The following is a 13,406-nucleotide window of genomic DNA, read 5'->3' on the forward strand; positions in this document are numbered from 1 at the left end:
CCAGTAAAAAGGTAAATTATGACAAATTTTAATTACCAGTTCTTGGTTTTTGATTTTCATAGATTGGTAAAAAACCTTTTTAAATTCTATTTTGCAATTAATGTTGAAACAATTTAACTACTGCAAAATATTTGGAAATATTTGAGACAAGTCAGTATTCCTTCTAGACTTAAAATAACTATTATATACTTGAATTTTCTTAAAAAACCTAAAAAGTTTCCTTCCTCTTTAGTTTAACACTACTCTTATACTTGGTAATACAGTTATTCAGACATGGAATAACAAGAGTATAATAGAAATATTATGTGTAAGAGCTTTATTTGATCAGTGAAAAAAAGAACAATTTTTTTTGGATTTATAAAATGTTTTTGATATTTCCCTAAAGAAATTAATGTAAATAAAATGTGTCATGGTATTTGTTATAATGAGTTTCCTTATATCTGTGAATACAATGAACGGAAGAAATAACAAATGTTAAAGAATGTTGGATAATATATATTTATTTATGATTTTCTCTGAGAAAATCATGGGTGAGTGACATTTTTCCAACATTTGTGCTTTTAGTTTCATTCTATAGGTATTTTTTTCAATCCACACACATTAGCTGTGCAATTTTAATGAATAAATTTGCCTTGTTCTTTGTCTTAATGACATCTTTAGAAAGCTTTAATGTTGATGAAATATAATTTAGGAAAAATTTTTTCTATAATTATTACTTTATATCTTGAACAAATCTTAGCCTATGATCAAGATAATATTCTCTTAAGTTTTCATTTATATACTGTGTAGTTTAATTTTCTTAGGTAAGTCTGTTACACACCATGAATTGATATTTTGTGATGATGTGCAATGGAGATCAAAGTTAGTTAAATATTTTGCATGTGTATTCTAGTTGTTCCTGGATTTTTTTTATCAAAAGGACTTTGCTTTGTCATTTTGGTGGAAATCAGTTTACTATGAAGGCTGAGTCTTCTGCTATATGCTCCTGTAACATTCTTCTCTTTGCGCTGTTAGTATTTGACTTCTTAATTACTGACACTTTAGGAAAAATATTTGAGCAGGGTAAATCCTCCAGATTTGTTTTTTGTTTCAAGATTATTGTCAACTTTTATATTTGTTGCCCTCTCTGTATATTTTGAGGGAGCTTATTAATTTCTTTTTTGACTTTAATTTAAATTTATTTTAACTGATACATAAAACACTAAAATAGTACACATTAATAGGTAACATGGAATTTTTTGAAATATATATGCATCATGTAATGTTTAAATCAGGTTAAACATATTTAGTTCCTCAAACACATGTCATTCAAAACATTCAAAATTCTTTCTTCTATCTTTTTATTTATTATATACTGTTTTAAAAAAAATGTGGTGCTGAGGATTGAATCTAGTGCCTCACATATGCTAGGCAAGTGCTCTCCCACTGAGCTAGAACCCTAGCCCCTCTGCTAGCTTTTTGAAATGAATGGTACATTATTTTATCTTTAGTTTTCCTACTGTGTAATAACTCACCAGAAGGACTTACTCCTACTTAACTATAACTTAGTGCAAAGAGACGACTTTTCCCCCTTCTTCCCTCCACCCTCAAATTCTCCCTGGCTTCTGATGACTACCCTTCCACTCTCAACTTTGATGAATCTGTTTTAGATTCCACATGAGTGAGATCATGTGGTACTTGTTTTTGTGCCTGACTTATAATGATCTCCAGTTCTATCCACATCACTGTATATGACACAATTTCCTTATTTTTATGGCTGAATAATACTGAACTGCATATATGTACTGCATTTTCTTTATTTGGTAGAAACAGGTTGTTTCCATTTCTTGGCTATTTGTGAATAGTGCTGCAAAAACCATAGCAGTGCAGTTGTAATTTTGAAGTACCAATTTAAACTTCTCTGGATATATACCCAGTAGTGGGATTGCCTGGTCATGTCATAGTTCTCTTTTTAATTTTTGGAGGCCTTCATACTATCTTCCATGATGGCTTTCCTAATTTCCATTCTTACCAATAGCATGTGAGGGTTCCCTTTTCTCTACATTCTCTTAGCATTTGTTATCATTAGTTTTTTTGGGGGGGTAACGGGGTGTGTGTTGGAGATTGAAGCCAGGGCCTTATGCATGCTAGGTGAGCTCTCAACTAGTAAACTACATCCCCAGCCTATTTCAGTCTTTTTTGATAGTGGCCATTCTTACCAGAGTGAAGTAATACCTCATTGTGCTTTTGATTTTCATTTCCTTGATGATTAGTGATGTTGAACAGTTTTTTCATATACCTGTTGGCCATTTGTAAGTCTTCTTTTGAGAAATGTCTATTTCGGCAAATTGCTCATCTTTTTACATTTTATTATTTATAAGCCATTCAGTTTATTATACTGACAAATATGAGTAATCTAGAGCCTTGTAGAAATAAGTCTAATACTCTAGAAAAAGCAAGATAAATTTGTAGTAAAACATTCTTTATTTAACTTAGGGATCTTCTTTTAATTGGATATATGCTCTTCAACTACATGCTTAAACGGTATAAACTTCACTCACCACATATGTATGATATTGATAATCATACCAATTGATTGTGCTATTTGTGAATAAAAGGATATGGATTGCATTGAACATCTTTAAAAATGATTAACAGTTATAAAGTTCTCTATTACTAATAGCAAAAATTTTTAATACAAATAAAATCAATATAAATACTAGAAACTGTTGTGTCAATACAGGATATTATCATTAGAGTATCATTATACTACATTTTTTGTTCTTTTTAGATATACAGGAGAGTGTGTTTTGACATATTATACATTCATAAAATATAATGTATTGTACATGATGTGGAGTTACATGGGTTGTGTATCCTACCGAGGAGTGGGATAACTGGGTTCCATTCCAAGTTTTCTAAAGAATCTCCATATTGCTTTCCAGAATGGTTGCATCAATTTGTAGTCCCACCAGCAATGAATGAGTACACCCTTTCCCCATATCCTCACCAACATTTATTCTTGCTTGTATTCTTGATAATTGCCATTCTGACTTGAATGAGATAAAATTTCAGTGTAATTTTAATATGCATCTCTCTAATTGCTGGAGATGTTGAACATTTTTTCATATAACTTTTGACCATTCATACTTCTTCGTCTGTGAAGTGCCTGTTCAGTTGCTTCTCTCATTTATTAGTTTATTGGTTGGGTTTTTTTTTTTTTTTTTTTTTGGTGTTAAGTGGGTTTTTTTATGTATCCTGGAAATTAATGCTCTGAGGGACAGGTGGCAAAGATTTTCTCCCATTCTGTAGGCTTGCTGTTCACATTCTTGATTATTTCCTCTGCTGTGGAGAAGCTTTTAAGTAAAATCAAGTTGCTCATTTTAAAATTGGTTGTTTGGGAACTGGGGTTATAGCTCAGCAGTAGAGTGCTTGCCTTGCACATGTGAGGCACTGGGTTCAATCCTTAGCACCACATAAAAATAAATAAAATAAATGAAGATACTGTGTCCATCTTTAAAAAAAATGATTGTATTTTCTGTTGAGTTTTGGGAGTTCCATATATATTTTATGCGTTAGTCCCCTTTTATATGTATAGTTTGCAAATATTATCTCCCATTCTGTAGATTGTCTCTTCATTCTAATGATTGTTCCATTTGCTGTGCAGAAATTTTTAGTTTGATGTAATTCCATTTGTCAGTTTTGCTTTTGTTTCATGTGCTTTTGGAGATTTGCCCTAAAACCCCTTGCTCTATTGCCCAGCTGGTGGGTTCTTGTTCCCTGCTCTGCTGCATGAAAGGAAAGGACTTGGGGAGGCATTCACTCAGTTGCCTGGTGAACACAGTTCCCGAGGCTCAGTCTGTGGATGTCGGCTTGGTGGTCGTGGTCCTGGGGCTCTTCCGAGCACTGGGCTTCACCTTGGCAGGCCTGATATTACCTATGAAGTCTTGAGCCTGGATTTAATTCTCTCTCCCTTCCAGAGCAGGAGGCCTCTCTCTCCATGCCCCGCCGCTGGCTGTTGGGGGAGCAATGTGCATTGTATGGTGGAGGTTGATACACTTTTAAAAACATGAGTAGCCATTTATTTCATGTTCCATTACTGAAGAGATATTCCTGTCTCCCCATTGAATTACTTTGGAGTCATTGTTGAAAATCCAATAACCTTAGAAGTTATAGGTCAGCTTCTCTGTTCTCTGTTCTCTGGTCTGTGTTCTTCTATGTTTGTTGGTTTAGTTGTTGATTCCACCTATTGATTTGTCTTTATCATTCTAGCTTTACAGTAAGCCTGAAAGTCAGTTAGTATAAGTCCATAAACTTTATTCTTTTAAAAATATTTCCATGATAGTCATGGTCCTTTATAGTTCAATATTGAAATTTATAATTATATCTTTAATTTCACAAAAATAATGGCAATATTATCATAGGGACTGCATTGACTATATAAAGAGAGAATTGCATATCAACCAAATTAAGCCTTCTAATCTATTAACATATATTTCTTCATTTATATTAATTTCTTTCAGCAATATTTTGTAATTTTTCAGTGTAGAGCATTTTAATGCTCTCAAACTTATTTCTAAATATTTTGTGTATGTATATAGTTGTAAGTCAAACTGTTTTTCTAATATTATTTTCCAACTATTAGCAACTATTAAATAACAATAAAAATAATTTTTGTATATTAGCCTTGTATCTTCAAATTCTGCTAGTTTCTAGTAGTTTATAAATCCTGTAAGATTTTTTATGTAAATAATTATGTCACCTCCACATACTGATAGTTTTACTTCTTTTTTCCTGATTGTTACACCTTTTTATTACTTTCCTTTTTTATTACAATGGCTACAACTTTCACTACAATGTTGAATAGAGGTTTTGAGAATCAATATTATTCCCTTGTTCCATAACTTAGAGGGAAAACATGAACATTCCACTATTAAATATGATGTTAATTTTAGGTTTTTCATAGATTCCTTAATTAGACCAAAGAACTTCCTTACTATTTTTGGTTTGTTGAGAGTATTTTCTATTTAATCATGAAGAGATGTTGAACTTATTGAAATTCCATAAAGTTTTTATCCTTTATAACCTTAATTTAATGAATCACAAAGATTTAGTTTTAAGTTTTCTATTAATGTGGCATTTCTGGAATAAAACTCAGTTGATGTCTCTGGTAGTGTTTCAGAATACATTAAGCAGTTCTTCAAGGGAGAGATTGTATTTGTTTGGTACCAACTGTCACAGAGAAAGACACTAAAGCTGCCCAACCTTGTACAATGCCAATATACCCTACATATCAAGCTTGAGAGAATATGGAAACAAAATCACAAGGCAATCTCTGAACATTGGTGAAAATCCTGAATGTAATGTTGATACATCCACCGATATTAAATATATCATCACTAAATTAAGATTTATCCCAGGAAATAGAGGTGTGATAGAACATTAGAAAAATCTGTTTAAATGGTGAGTTTTTAATATTCATGCTTATTAATTTTATCCTGAATAGCTCATGAGGTATTCTGAAGGAAAAATCGATTGTTAATTATCTTATCATAAACAATAAATGCACCCATGGATTTTGCCCCAGGCCTTACTCTGGTGTAATACTGTTAAAACAAGACAGAAAAACTTCTCAGGTGAGGAAACTCACACTCCATGGGTGAAGAATGAACATGGAGTGTCTCCTTTTATACAGAAGACAGAGCCGTCCCCTTCCCTTACCATTTGTGCTCATTTGATGGAAAATATCCTGAACCCCTAGCCTAACTTTCCTAGGCTGGATAGATGGCCTTCTGGGCTATCTCTGGTTTTCATGACCTAGAAATGTCTCCATGATCTGGCTTTTATATGAATGCAATGTAAACTCCCTAGGAGAAAATGCGCCAGTCTCTTGGCAACTTTGGGGCTTAACCTAGGTATCCAATCCAACCTGTAACCATTTGACCCTCATGAAGAGGTAAGAAAAATATTTTTCTTCTTTCATATCAATATAATTAACCAGATACTAGACAAATAGCTCTATTTTTATAGCATAATTCCTAGGGAAGCAATGACAAATATTACCTTTATATTATATACCTTTCAGTCTCACAAGGTAAGCCAGTATTAAAATATTACTAGAAGTCTTAAACTATCAAAAGGACAAAAATAATGGAATGTTTAGGGATAAGAAAGACCAAGGTGAGCTGCTGTCATATGCAGTCTAAACCATGTGTATAGAGACGATTCAGTATGACATACAAATCAAGTATTAACACTAATAAAAAATTCAGCAAGCTTATTGAATGTAAATTCTACATATAAAACTTTTTAAGGTCCATATATAAAATTTGACAGAATTCCTATGCAATAATAAATTGAAAATGAAATATAAAGTAAAATTTATTTCATAAAAATGACAAAACTATCTAGCATTGGGGAAATCTTACAGAAATTGTATAAGTTTATCATATGGAGATTAAAATATATTATTAAAAAAGAATATTGAAAAAAGTAGGAGGAAATAGCCTGTATACTTGTAAACTTGGTACTAAAAAAATCTCATTTTCTCCAAATACATGAACTCAGTATATTTCTGATTCAAATCCACTGGGAGTCTTTTTTTTTTTTTAGGAGTTTGAGAAGCTAATTCTAAAAGTCATGTGAAAGAAGCAAAGATTCATAGAAGTGAAGAAATTTCTTAAAATATTAAAAACTTTCAGAAATTTAGAAGTAATATAAACTCTAATTTTTGGAATATGCTATGCTGGCAAAATGGATAGACATATAATTATTAATAATTGTGTTAGATTCTCCAGTAAAATAGAACCAGTAGGTAGTGAGTTTGTGTGTGTGTGTTTGTGTGTGTGTGAAGATTTATTAGAAAGAATAGGCTCACATGAATTTCTGGGATCTATAGTCTCTAAACTGAAGAGTTGGATAGCTACTTTGTGTTTGAAGGCTTGAAAACCAAGGGAGCTGATGGTGTAAGTTCTGGTGTGAACATAGGAGATGATTGCCATCTGAACTTAAGAAGTTCCTCCTACTCAACTCTTTTGTTCTATTCAAGTCTCAACTGATTGGATGAGGCCCACCCTCACTAGGGAGGATAGTCTGCTCTCCTTTGTCTACTGATTCAAATGTGAATTTCATCCAGGAACACCCTCACAGACATATTCAGGATAATGTCTAACCAAATGCCTGAGTGCCATAGGGTTTAATCAAGTTACTGCATAAAATTAACCATGATCATATGTACATTTTCCTTTCTATAGACCAGGCACTATTCTAGGCACTTTGCATGCTCACAGGAACTTATGAAGTGAATACAATTTCATCTCCATTTTATAACTGAAACAGGTTCAGTTAGATTAAGGATCTAAAGACTAATGCCATTGGTACAGAACAGAGAGCCCAGGAAGACAGCAACACATACATAGGATCTTGGAATGTGATCAAGATAGCATTGCCAGTCATTTGGGGATAAGATGGTGTTGGGACAAATGTTCATCCATATTAAAAAGTTAGCATCTTACTGCATAGAATAAACCAAGAATAAATTCCAGATAAATTAAAGATTCCAAAGGGAAAAGTAGAAATTCAAACACTTAACAAATGAGAAAGATAAGGTAGAATATCTTTTAAGACTCCATAGAAGGGAAGAATGTCTCTAAAAGAAGGTGAAAAAATAGAAGATTGATCATTCAACTTCATCACAATATAAACTACCCATGGTCACCACACCATGAATGTTTGTCAGGCACCAGTTCCTGCAAAGCATTGCTAGTAAAGTCAGTTAACCCTCACTGAACAAGGTGAAGAGGTTTGTGTCTCATAATCCAGTGACTCTTCTAGATAGATACATAAAGGAAATTCTCCTGCATCTTCAGTTACATAAGAGAAATTTTTGTGTATCCTCACTGCTGTTGTGCTTGTAAGAACCCTAAACTGAAAGTAACCTCAATATCCCAATAGCAATAAAACTAATGAATAGATAAATAAATAGTGGCATATTCATATGTTGGAATACTATATACATATTTTAAATGAATAAACTTAAACCTATATGACTGAGCATAGATATAGCCCTAAAATAACATTGATCAAACAAAAGAAAGTTGTAGAAGTATGCATATTGATAGATATAAAAATAGTACATTGTTTATATGTGTTTTTTAAATGATAGGCATATGTAAGAAAATTTTAAACAATATGTAGCATATTCTGTTATCTATATAAAATAATCTGGATTCTCTGTCTACAAGTATCTACTGTGTATTCAGTATCATCTTTTTATAATGAAACTAAATGTGATCAAACGTTATCATTTGTTACTTCTCAGTGACAAATGTTACATGGATTTATAAAGATATTGCTGTCTTTATTTATTTATAGTTTTGGAGTACTTAATAGTAGTTGACATAATGTAAAGAAAGAAAGGGTACCCAAGATGCAGAGTTGAATAGAACTTTTCCATACTTGCAATGATTTTGATGGAAACTGACTGGAGAGCAAACAAGCTGTAACACTCCATAACTCATCCATGCTCATGGAACATCGGGGTACTGAGTCAAAGAAGACTATTTTAGACCAATTTAGGATGAGATCACAGAACTAAGAGCACCATTCTTGTGGAGATTATAGAGCAGAGCACTGCTCCAAGCAGAGTCCTTGAGGTCTCTGAGTATGAATCTGTCAAGACATAAAGAACACAGTAGAGTATCTGCCTCCCTGTAAAGGCTCATTAACCGTTAGCAATTAACATTATTACTGTTATTGTTATTATGGGGTTAATTGGTAAATTTTAACTTTATTTTCCAGTGATATGTATACGGTATAAATTTCCATAAACCCTGGGAGTTTGGGTGAAGAGTAGCAATCAAGAGTTAGAGGAGCTTGGAAGCTGCTGTTAAGGGTGTTTGGCCAACCTGCCAACAGCAATCTGTGGCTGAAGAGGCATTTGTTCTTTCATCCAAAGCATTCCCTACCTTGTTTATGTTTCACGGTGTCTGCCTTCAATAACTGGGGAACTCGAGCTCTGAAAATCAAAGACACTCGTCTAACTCTTCTCTGATGCTCTGCTCTTGCAACTCGGGGAGTTTTTGACAAAAGCCATTCACAAGTAAGAAGGAGGTCTGCTTACAACCAGAGGGAAGCTTTGATGTCACCTAGGTGTATGGAAAGAAGTGCATCGTTTAATTTTTAAAAAACGATTAGAGTACAAGTCATGAGCAATTACAAATGAAACACAGATGGGGCTGAGGATGATCTGTGGTGAGTGCCAATGCCAGGGCTGGCAGTCAGGACACAGGAATGTGTCCTGGAGCTGCAGGGAAGTCCACACTGCACATGCTGCTGATCAGAATGGTAGGGTGTTATAGGCGATCAGGCAGAGCAACATAAAGGCCATCTCATGAACTTGGGGGATAATTCTGGCCTGGGAACTCCGTGTTCCTGTGTGAATAAGTTGTGCAATGAACCTGGATGTGCTGCATTGGAAAGGCCACCAGGATGCCTCACTGGAAGCGTTCCTTGAGCTGTGCACCATCACTCAGAAACTGGCCCTACATGTTCTATGGGCTTATGAACACAAGCCATGGTGTAGGCTTCTGGTTGACCAGCCCATTTCCAGCTTATTTTCAAGGCTCAAAGAGAGATATTGACTCACCAGCAGATCATAATGCTTCTGTCTGCTTAGGTAAGATGTGCATCTTGTTCGGATGGACATTGCCAACTTTTCCTTCTGAGTTTATTTACTCAGGCCTCCATGTTTGATGCATCCTGTCATGTTCCTCTTACCAAATGACCCTCGTATTCCATGTCTCTCTCCTTGACATCTTACCCACATTCCTTTTTTGACTGCTCAAATGCTTCAGTGATATATTACAAACCACCTTTTGTTTTAATCCCCAAATGACAAATCACACTGAATTAAGGTAAACTCTGCTCGTTTAATTGAGGGCATCCACTCTTATCTCCAAGTTCATAGGAACTACTCAGTCTGTCTGTATATATGGACAACATTAGCTTTTTCTTTTCTTCTACTGCTCTTGAGAACTTCAGCTGGAGAGGAAAGTATGGTTTCTTTTCTGCTCCATTCAAGAAGATTTTATGTAGGAACAGGATCAGAGATGAGTTGGGATCTTCAGGAGTGGAAATTTTGTACCATATGCTCTGAAAGACCCACCAAAAATGTCATTATTTGGGAGTTCCTGAAGGGAATTTGTTCTTGGAACTATTATGCATGGAATTATGTTAGCCAGGGAATATTCTTCATGTGGCTCAGGGAGGTTAGTAAATGTTTATGTCATGATATATGAAATGTATAAAACTAAAATCATCCTGTGTTTCTCCCAGAGTGTATATATTTCATTAATGAGGCTACAAAACTGAGCTATAAAATCCTCTACAAAGCCGTTGCTATGGGTTCTCTAAACTTGGCCCCATCCTTCCTCTTCTGGTCTTGCATTCCAATCTCCATCACTTGGAGAGCCTGCTTCTCTGCCAAGCTCTTTTTATTACCAACTCATTGTCCTGATTTTTCATTAACTAACTTTACCCATTGGATTAGAGTTGCAGTAGTTAGGAACTACAAAAACAATAAAGATACAAATTTAGCAAATAAAAATGGACTCCAAATTTGGGATATGCTTATATGTTAAAAAAAATGTTGTTTTTCTGAAATTCAGATTTAACTGGATAACCCGCTTTATCTGGCAACCCTATTTTGGATTGTTTCCCTTCATGCAGTTCCCCAAATGTCTCTCCTGCACAACTAGCTCCCTCTTTAAGATTCTACTCCATCTCAGTTTAGTGTCTGGCCTTTGATTCCCTGGAAGAAGGAATTGGATTTGTTTTGCTCCAATTATGCTTTCATGTTTTACTCTAACACGAATTGTCGCTGGGTGAATAGAAACAGGCTATGTAGGACACATTCTGAATACAGAGACACTTAGTACCTAAGCTCACTCCTTTATGTTTATCTTATTTTTCTCTTGCCCCAAAGTTCTCAACTCACTCCTTTGCCCAGCCTAAGAGCCCATACCTTCAGATGACAGAGTTCCAGGCTAACAAGGCAATCCTGCCAGTGAGTGCTCTTCAGATTCCTCCTAACAGCTCCCCCAGGCTGATTAAAAAGAGTTATATAAAATAGGTTGAGGTTCTTCCAAATGGAAGCTGTAGACAAGGAAATTTTTTTTTCAGAAATGTATGCTGCTGTCAAGGATTTTTGATTTGTTGTTGTCTGCAGTGAAGGAAAATGAGTTTATTCCATTAAAGTTGCATCAGTTCCTGAATGTTGAAAACTTAATTCCCTGTTCAGCAACTGGCCTTTCTGTTTCAGATCTGCCCCATCCTGCAATTAAAGCTCTAGAAACACAGAAATGTGATGATTTTTTAGGGGTGAGTGCAGTATATTTGTGAATCTTTATTTCCCACTTAAACTTTAAACAGCTCTATTGAGATAACATTCACTTGCTGAAGAGTCTACACTTTTATAGTATAAACTTCAGTGGTTTTTGGTAGGCTCACAATGTTGTGCAACCATTACTATAATATACTTTCAGTACATTTTCATCCCCGCTAAAAGAAACATGTATTCATTAGCAGTCCCTCCCTTCCATCTCCCTTGCCCCTGCTCTAGGCAACTACTAATTAACTTCCTGGCTCTGAAGATGTCTATTCCAAATGTTTTATGTTAAGTGGAATCATGTAATATGTGGCCTTTTGTAACTGGCTCCTTTCTCTTAGCATAATGTTTTCCAGTTTCATCTATGTTACAGCATATACCAATACTTTGTTGGTATTGTATATTTTATTGTATACTGTATCATTTTACATTCTCACCAGCATTGTAGGAGCATTCCAGTTTCTCCACATTTTTACTCTGAATGTCATTTTTATTATAGCCACACTAACAAGTAGTACTCTTTATAGTGTTAATTTACATTCCTCTGATGGCTAATGATGTTGAACATTGTTTCATGTGCAAAACAAAATGGCTATTAGTCTGTTTTTGAGAAATGTCTGTTTATATTATTTGCCTAATTTTAAGTGGGGTTTTCTTTTTATTATTAAGCTATAGGGTTCTTTACATACTCTGAATAAATATCTTTTATCAGATACATTCTTTAAAAATATTTGCTCCTATTCAATGGACTCTCTTTTCTCATTGCCATTATTTGTGGCAGAAACATTTTTAATTTTGATGTGTGTAATCTAATAAATCATTTTTTTCCTTTGTACATCTCAGAAAACCATTGCTTAACCACAGTAATGTTGATTTACACTTTTTTCTCTTTTTTTTTCAAGACTGTAATAATTTTACCTCTTTCAGTTAGGTCTCTGATCAAATTTTAAATAACTTTTTTGTATGGTGTGAGGAAGGGACCCGATTAAATTGTTTTGTGTGTAGCTCTTGGGTTCTCCTAGCATACTTTATTGGGAAGACTATTCTTTCCTCATCAGTTTTCTTGACTCCCTTCTATAGAATCAGTTGAGCATAAAAATTTTTGGACACTGAATTTGAATTCACTGATCTGCAAATCTAACCTTCTACCAGTGCTGAGTTATATTAATTATTGTTTCTGTATACTGTTAGATTTTTTAATAGTGATTGAATCTGTAGATTAATTCAAGGAGTGTTGCCAATTCAACAATATTTTATTTTCGGATTAATGAACATAGACAATCTTTCCATTTATTTAGATATTTTAAAATAAACTTTACTAATGTTTTATACTTTTAAAGTTATATCTTATATTGGTTTTGTAAAATTTGTACCTAAGTGCTTTATTCTTTTTATGTTATTGTAACTGGAATGCTTTTCTTAATTTAATTTTCAGGTTTTCCTAATTTTGTATATTTATCTTTTATTCTAAACCTTCCTGAAAATTTAATCTAATAGAGTTATAGTATATTACTAAGGATTCTCTATATAAAAAATAACCTCATATATAGTTTTGCTTTTTCCTTTCTGGTCTGCATGTCTTATTATTTATATTTATTGCCTAACTACTATGACTAAAACTTCTAGTATGATCTTGAATTGTAATTGTGAGAATAGACATCTTTGCCTTGTTCCTAATTTTAACAGGAAAGCAAGCATTCATTAATTATTCTTCCAATATGATATCAGTTGTAGTTTTTTTTTTTTTTTTGGTAGATAACCTACATCACTCCAGGTTTTCTTCTATTCCTAATTTGTTAGGGGTTTTTATCAGAGTGTTAGATTTTGTTCAACGCTACTTCTTGCTCTATTGTGAAGACTATCTACTTCTTGCCTTTTTTCCTATTGGTATAGTGTATTACCATAGTGGGATTCTGTATGTTCAACCAGCTGTGCACCACTGGGATGCTTCCTACCTGGTCCTGTTGTCGATTTTGTTGACCTTTCTGAAGAACCAACTTTGAGTTGTGTGGATATTCTCCATTGTGTTCTTATGTTCTTT

The sequence above is a fragment of the Marmota flaviventris genome, chromosome 5 (assembly GCF_047511675.1).
Source record: "Marmota flaviventris isolate mMarFla1 chromosome 5, mMarFla1.hap1, whole genome shotgun sequence".
NCBI lineage: Eukaryota > Metazoa > Chordata > Mammalia > Rodentia > Sciuridae > Marmota > Marmota flaviventris.